This window comes from Sapajus apella, unplaced genomic scaffold (assembly GCF_009761245.1).
Source record: "Sapajus apella isolate SASKATOON/1434 unplaced genomic scaffold, GSC_monkey_1.0 scaffold319, whole genome shotgun sequence".
NCBI lineage: Eukaryota > Metazoa > Chordata > Mammalia > Primates > Cebidae > Sapajus > Sapajus apella.
This window is the reverse complement of record NW_022437259.1, coordinates 85,845-93,573: the sequence shown is the minus strand read 5'-3', so window position 1 is coordinate 93,573 and position 7,729 is coordinate 85,845. Positions and strand designations below refer to the sequence as shown.

Here is a 7,729-nt window from a genome sequence, read left to right as displayed (position 1 = left end):
AAAAAAAAAAAAAAAAAAAAAAAAAAAAAGGATGTATTTTGTTTTGCTGTTTATATTATCATGTTTAAATATCAGGTTTAGTCTTCTGAAAATGAAGTTCAGCTATTTTGCATCAAACAGCACAAGCACTCTCTGTGACTTCTCATGCGTAAAGTTTAGTGAGATTGTTATATTTAAAATCAGATTTGATAGTGCTTCCTTGCAAAGTTATAAATGGAAAGATTACACTACCTGAATTAATAGTTTCTTCATGCTCTGTATATAATTGGTGGCTGCAGAATATTGTAATTTGTTGCACACTATATAACAAGACAACTGAAGATGTGTTTGATAAATACTGTATTATTGAAAGTAATAAAAAATTATTGTAGCATATAAGTTATAAATAATAAATATATAATACTGTCCACTGTAAATTCCATATAATCAATTGATTTTCACAGAATGCAGTCATTGATTTTTTTGTGAACACCTTCCGGAAAATCTATCATTACGGTTATTAGGCAGGTATTGTTCTAATAGAACGTTCATTGATATTATTTATGTTAACAAGACAAAAGAGAAATTAAAATGAATGTCATAACTAATTATTTGTCAATGCTTCTTTGATGAATTGGATAATGGTGTTTGAATACTGAAAAAAGTTTTTGGTTTTTTTTTGAGACAGAGTCTTGCTGTGTCGTCAGGCGCCAGGCTGGAGTGCAGTGGCGCAATCTCTGCTCACTGCAACCTCCGCCTCCCGGGTTCAAGCAACTCTTCTGCCTCAGCCTCCCGGGTAGCTGGGACTACAGGAGCACGCCACCACGCCCAGCTAATTTTTTTATTTTTTATTTTTAGTATAGACGGGGTTTCACCATGTTGGCCATGATGGTCTTGATCTCTTGACCCACCTTGGCCTCCCAAAGTGCTGGGATTACAGGCTTGAGCCACCTCGCCCGGCCGAAAAAAGATTAAAAAAAAATTTTTAATGCTATTCACAATGTAACAGCTACAAACACAACACACTTGTAAGTTTAATCTGCATCATTAACATTGCCTCCATTACTTCCTTAAGTTTAATCAATGGAATGATAAATCAATCTCTGATTTATAGCATTTGCCAGTCTCCATAGTGGAAATACTCCCACAAACTACTACTGAACACAGATTTTGGAAGAGATGTACAGTATCCTACAAATTCTATAGTGCTTCCACCACGTGGATACAAGAGAGACAAATGATCTCAATCACATGTTAACAAAATATAGTAATTAGGGTGTGATGAGCCTTAAGTATTTATTTATTTATTTATTTATTTTATTTATTATTTTTTTTTTGAAAAGTTAAAAATTCCTTAATTTTTTATTCCTGGTACCACTACCACAATTTACAGGGCAATATACCTGATGTAATGAAAAGAAAAAGAAAAAAGACAAAGCTACAACAGATAAAAGACCTCAGGAATGTACATCTAATTGACACTACATTGCATTAATCAATAGCTGCACTTTTTGCAAACTGTGGCTATGACAGTCCTGAACAAGAAGGGTTTCCTGTTTAAGCTGCAGTAACTTTTCTGACTATGGATCATCGCTCCTTCTGTGGCAGATTTTTACAGTTCCTCTAATGCATTTGGGACGACTGTCTCAAAGTAACCTGCAGCTTTCCTGACAACTCCTCGCTCTCTCTCCTGCTAAGAACTGTAGCCCTTTTCTGCTGCTTTTAGAACCTTCTGCTACCATATCCACCACTTCCACCACCAGATCCATAACCACCACCATAGGGACTGCCCGAGCTTCTTCCACCAAAACTGCCCCCTTTCATGGGTCCATAATTTGATTGCTGTTGTCCACTATAATTTCCAAAATCATTATAGTTCCCACCACCACCATAGTTACCACCGCCAAAATTTCCTCCTTCATTGTAACCATCATATCCTCCACCACCGCCACCATATCCACCACCTTGGTTTCCATATCCTCCTGGTCCACCACCACCATAGCCCCCTCTACTACTATAACCAGGACCACCGCCATAGTTGCCACCATCACCAAATCCATTATATCCACCATCACCTCCTCCATAACTACCTCTGCTGCCACCACCTCCACCACCATAACCTCCTCTTCCACCAAAGTTTCCACCACGGCCAAAATTACCTCCACCACCTCCAAAGTTTCCTCCACGACCCATAAAATTGCCAGATCCACCTCCACGACCTCTCTGTGATCCAGCAGACTGCATCTCTTGTTTAGAAAGGGCCTTTTTCACTTCACAATTATGCCCATTAATAGTATGGTATTTCTGAACAACAATTTTATCAACTGTATCATGATCATCAAAAGTTACAAAAGCAAATCCTCTCTTTTTTCCACTCTGCCTGTCTTCCATAACTTCTATGGTTTCAATCTTGCCATACTTTTCAAAGTAGTCTCTCAAATTATACTCTTCCGTATCTTCTTTAATACCACCAACAAAAATTTTCTTCACCGTTAGATGGGCACCAGGCTTTACAGAATCCTCTCTAGAAACAGCTCTCTTTGGTTCCACTACACGCCCATCAACCTTGTGTGGTCGAGCACACATAGCTGCATCCACCTCTTCAACACAAGAGTAAGTCACAAAACCAAAGCCCCTGGAACGTTTGGTTTGGGGATCTCTCATTACCACACAATCTGTAAGTGTGCCCCATTTCTCAAAATGTTCTCTTAAACTATCATCTGTAGTTTCAAAGCTCAGACCACCAATAAACAGTTTTCTCAACTGCTCTGGTTCCTTTGGATCATGGCCCTCCATTTTGAGACCGGACTCGCCTCTTCCAACTCGAGTTCAATATGGGACCGACTATTTTTTTTTTTTTTTTTTTTTTTGAGACGGAGTTTCGCTCTTGTTGCCCAGGCTGGAGTGCAATGGCGCGATCTCGGCTCACCGCAACCTCCGCCTCCCGGGTTCAGGCAATTCTCCTGCCTCAGCCTCCTGAGTCGCTGGGATTACAGGCACGCGCCACCATGCCCAGCTAATTTTTTGTATTTTTAGTAGAGACGGGGTTTCACCATGTTGACCAGGATGGTCTCGATCTCTTGACCTCGTGATCCACCCGCCTCGGCCTCCCACAGTGCTGGGATTACAGGCTTGAGCCACCGCGCCCGGCCGTTTAAGTATTTATTATAATAGCTGAATGTTTAATATTGGCTGAATTTAACAACCAGCTTGCAAAATTCTTGAAAATTTAACCATAGGCTGGGGACAGTGGCTCACATCTCTAATCCCGGCACTTTGGGATGCTGAGGCAGGTCAGGAGTTCGAGACCAGTCTTGCCAACATGGTGAAACCCCGTCTCTACCAAAAATACATAAATTAGCCAGGCATGATGGCAGGCACCTGTAATCCCTGCTATTCTGGAGGCTGAGACAGGAGAACTGCTTGAATCTGGAATGTGGAAGTTGCAGTGTGCCGTGTTAGTGACACTGCACTCCAGCCTGGGTGACAGAGCAAGACTCCATCTGAAAAAAAGAAAAAAGAAAATTTAACAATCAGCTCTTGAGAGGCACATTGGTGAGGACTCTGGGGCACTGTGATGAAGCACTCACTTGAGCTTTAGGGGATCTGGGCAGCTGAGACCCAGGAGGCAGGACTTAGCCTCCTAAATAGGACCAGAAGTCAAGGCAAAGGAAACAGCATATAATGAGGTAGAGAATATGTTATCTCAACAGCTGAGATATTTACAGAGAGTAGGTTTTGTTTTTGTTTTGTTTTGTTTTCAAGAAAAGGCATTGGCTGGGAACGGTGGCTCACACCTGTAATCCCAGCACTTTGGGAGGCCGAGGAAGGTAGATCACGAGGTCAGGAGTTCGAAAGCAGCCTGACCAACATGGTGAAAACCCGCCTCTACCAAAAATACAAAAAAAAAAAAAAATTAGCTGGGCATGGTGGTGGGCGCCTGTAATCTCAGCTGCTCGGGAGGCTGAGGCAGAAGAATTGCTTGAACCCTGGAGGTAGAGGTTGCAGTGAGCCGAGACTGCGCCACTGCACTCCAGTTTGGGCAACAGAGTGAGACTCCATCTCAAAAAAAAAAAAAAAGGGGGCTTAAATGTCAGTAAAAGCTGAACTTCTAGATCCAGGGTGGTGGGTGGTACTGAGGCTTTACAAGAAGGGAGAAGAATCCGAGTCATGGCACCAAAAAAAAAAAAAAAAAAAAAAAAAGGGAGAAGTTACTATGCATGGTAGAAGAACGTCTATTACTCAAGGGGTGAGGGGACTGAGAGCTCTCCAGGGAATCTGGGTGAGAGGCTAGCAGGGAAAGGAAGAGTTGAGTGCTTGACTCTACACAGAGGAACTCCACCCCAGAATAGCTCCTCCTTCAAACTTCAGGAAAAGCTGTACCACAAAGAGAAAAGTCACAAAGTCACTTAAAGAGTTAAACTTCTTGCAATAAAATGCAGTGAATGGGCCGAGGGTTGTGTTGGGGTTGATGCACACACAGCCCAGAAGTGAGAGAGCATGGGGTACCCTGAGAACTAAAAATGGCTCATTCTCTGAGCCCTGGGTGTGGGGTGGGGAGCGGGAGAAAGGCTGACCTTCTAAAGCTGAGTGAACAGTGACAAGTCCCACCCTGTGCAGATTAAAACCCCATGTATGTCTGTCCCAAGCACATTACTGGGCCTACTTACCTCTCCTCTGTGGGTAGCCAGCAGGTGACCCCCACATCAGAATCAGATGCCCCTGTTGAAGAGATCTTGATCCCCTGTTCTTGACCCCAAAAGTCTTCCCATGAACACTGAGGATGTGGCATGACAGTACTCAGGAAAGGCTGCCTCGGAAGAGGCCACGAACACCTGCCCCTTTGCCAACAATGACCTTGAATTATGGGCTTTCAGTTGAGAACAGTAAAGATTTTTCCCCAGCTGCAGAGTGTCCTCTCTTTGGACTCTCTAAGTTCCACCCATGGTGACACAGCTGGCTCCAAGGCAGTGACTAAGTAGCATTTGAGGCAAGTCTTTCCATGATGGGACAATGAGGACTTGGAAAAATCCACTCCTTCTTCAGGGAAAGTTTTATTTCTTCATCTACAGTTGGTCATCCTGAAGTCACAGAATCTTCGCCTTCCTTGTCCCCATTTTCTAAAGCCCCTAGACATCCTGCCATTGTGGGAATAAGAGAACAGCTCCTGCAAGGTCCAGAATCCAGCTCTTAGGGACTTTGCCATTCTGCTTCTCGGCTCCTGTACATCTGCCTTCCAGAGACTAGAGATACAAGGCCTGTCACTACACATTCCCATCCCCACAGGACCACAGTTCAGTGGGCTGTCGGGGGGGACAGACAAAAAAATTAAAATTTGCAATGGAGCCAAGCACGGTGACTCACGCCTGTAATCCCAGCACTTTGGGAAGCCAAGGCAGATGGATCACAAGGTCAGAAGTTCAAGACCAGCCTGGCCAACATGGTGAAATCCTGTCTGTACTAAAAATCCAAAAATTACCCAGGCATGGTGGCAGGTGCCTGTAATCCCAGCTACTCAGGAGGCTGAGGCAGGGGAATTGCTTGAACCCGGGTGGCAGAGGTTGCAGTGAGCTGAAATCATGCCACTGCACTCCAGTCTGGGCAATAGAGTGAGACTCTGTCTCAAATAAATAAATAAATAAATAAATGTTGCAATGCAACATAACACACACTGTAATAGAAATAAGTTCAGAATCCTCTGAACTTATTTCTGAAGAAATGAAGAAAGAGCACCTTATTTAGCCTGGGCAGGTTGGGAAAGGTGGCCCAGAGCTGATGGCAGGTGATGTAGAATTAGATGCTCAGTTGAGCTAGCCTAGCTGTAGAGAGGGACAGAACATTAAAGAGAGATGAAATTGCATATTCAAATATATGAGAGAATAAGGTACATTCAAGGTCTCATGAGAGGTTTGGTTTGAGGAACTATATATATATATATATATATTTTTATAGATGGGGTCTCGCTATGCTGCCCAGGCTGGAGTGCAGTGGCTGTTCACAGGTGCAGTCCCGCTACTGATCAGCACGGGAGTTTTGACCTGCTCAATTTCCGACCTGGGCTGGTTCACCCGTCTCTAGGCAACCTGGTGGTTCCCCACTCCCAGGAGGTCACCATATTGTTGCCGAACTTAGTGTGGACACCGGATCGGCATCGCGCACTACAGCCCAGAACTCCTGGACTCAAGCGATCCTCCCACCCTCAGCCTCCCGAGTAGCTGGGACTACAGGCACGCGCCACTGCGCCCAGCAAGGAACTATATTAATGTTTAGTCTTCTACACTTTGATCAACTCAGCCACGGCCATGGGACTTAATTGGTATATAAAATCTGAACAGCAGTAATCCCATGTCATTTTCAGGACAAAAATTAAAAAAGAATGCATGGTTCAAGAGCCAGTGCCCTCTTCCCTACCTCTGCAATAGTGGAAGCTCGTGTTGAGACAGAACTTCCATCAGTCTAGACCCCTGATTGCCAGTACTGCTTAAAGGCCCCTGCTCATCTGCAATGAACATATAGTGTGAGAAAGAAATGAAATTAATGACTCATTTGTTACTGCAGCCTAGCTGAGCCTGGTCCTAACTGATACTATTGGCATGACTGAAACAGAGGCTTATGTTGGGGAATGCCAAGAGGTAAGCCTGCAGCTGAATCAGGTCAGCCAGCTTCCCTACTGTTCTTTCTCAGGATCTTAGATAGCACCACAGGCTGTAGTTAAGTTGGTTTAAGTTCTAGCTCCATCATGTTCTAACTTTCTGACCTTGGGCAGTTTAATCTCCTTAAACCTAATTTTATCTATCTGAAAATTGAGAATAATTAAAATAATATTACCTATTTTATAGGGCTGTTACATTTGAATAAATAAATACTGAACATTCTCTGTCCCGAATAATAATTCTTGGACTACCTGTTCCCAGTTACCTGTGTGGTTATTTGAACTGCAAACTCTCCCACCCCAACCCCAGGGCAAATCAGAGCCTCTGCACATGGGGCACAGAGGTCTGCACTTTAAAAAAGCACTCCAGGCAGTCTTTTTGCATGCTGAAGTTAAAGAACCACTACGCTCAAGGCTTTGATGAACAATTAAACTTCCACACAGGGGAAGAATCATTGACTGGAGGCTGGCTTTGTCTGAGGTCAATAATCCTGCAGCTAGGGGGCTGGGCGCGGTGGCTCACGCCTGTAATCCCAGCACTTTGGGAGGCCGAGGCGGGTGGATCACGAGGTCAAGAGATCGAGACTATCCTGGTCAACATGATGAAACCCCATCTCTACTAAAAATACAAAAAAATTATCTGGGCGTGGTGGTGCGTGCTTGTAATCTCAGCTACTCAGGAGGCTGAGACAGGAGAATTGCCTGAACCCAGAAGGCGGAGGTTGCGGTGAGCCGAGATTGCGCCATTGCACTCCAGCCTGGGTAACAAGAGCGAAACTCCTTCTCAGAAAAAAAAAAAAACCCTGCAGCTGATCAAGTGTCATAGCACTTCCCATAAAAGCCTGAGACTTCCCTGGGATCAAGCTCAGTAGTAAAATTCTGGCAGTATTCAGGTCTCTGCAGCCTGCCCAGGCCAGCTACGGAACATTTTGTGAGGTCTTCTCCAAGGAAGAGCCTCCAGCAATACATCCCTTCCCACTCTTCCAATTGGTCCTGGCTTGGGGAGGCTTTTTTCCTGAGGACATGGAACCTGTTTCTTTTTCTTCAGAATAAGGCTGATGGCTGCAAAAACAAAACCCTGGTAAGTAGCCTTCTTAC

At 44.2% G+C, this 7,729-nt stretch overlaps 1 pseudogene across 1 annotated transcript; it reads right to left on the bottom strand.

Annotated features, from left to right (window-relative positions):
- Positions 1 to 1,306: 1,306 nt before the first annotated feature.
- LOC116545644 lies at positions 1,307 to 2,817 on the bottom strand (annotated as a pseudogene). Its single transcript, XR_004266387.1, has one exon. The product of XR_004266387.1 is annotated as a heterogeneous nuclear ribonucleoprotein A3 pseudogene (transcript).
- Positions 2,818 to 7,729: the final 4,912 nt, after the last annotated feature.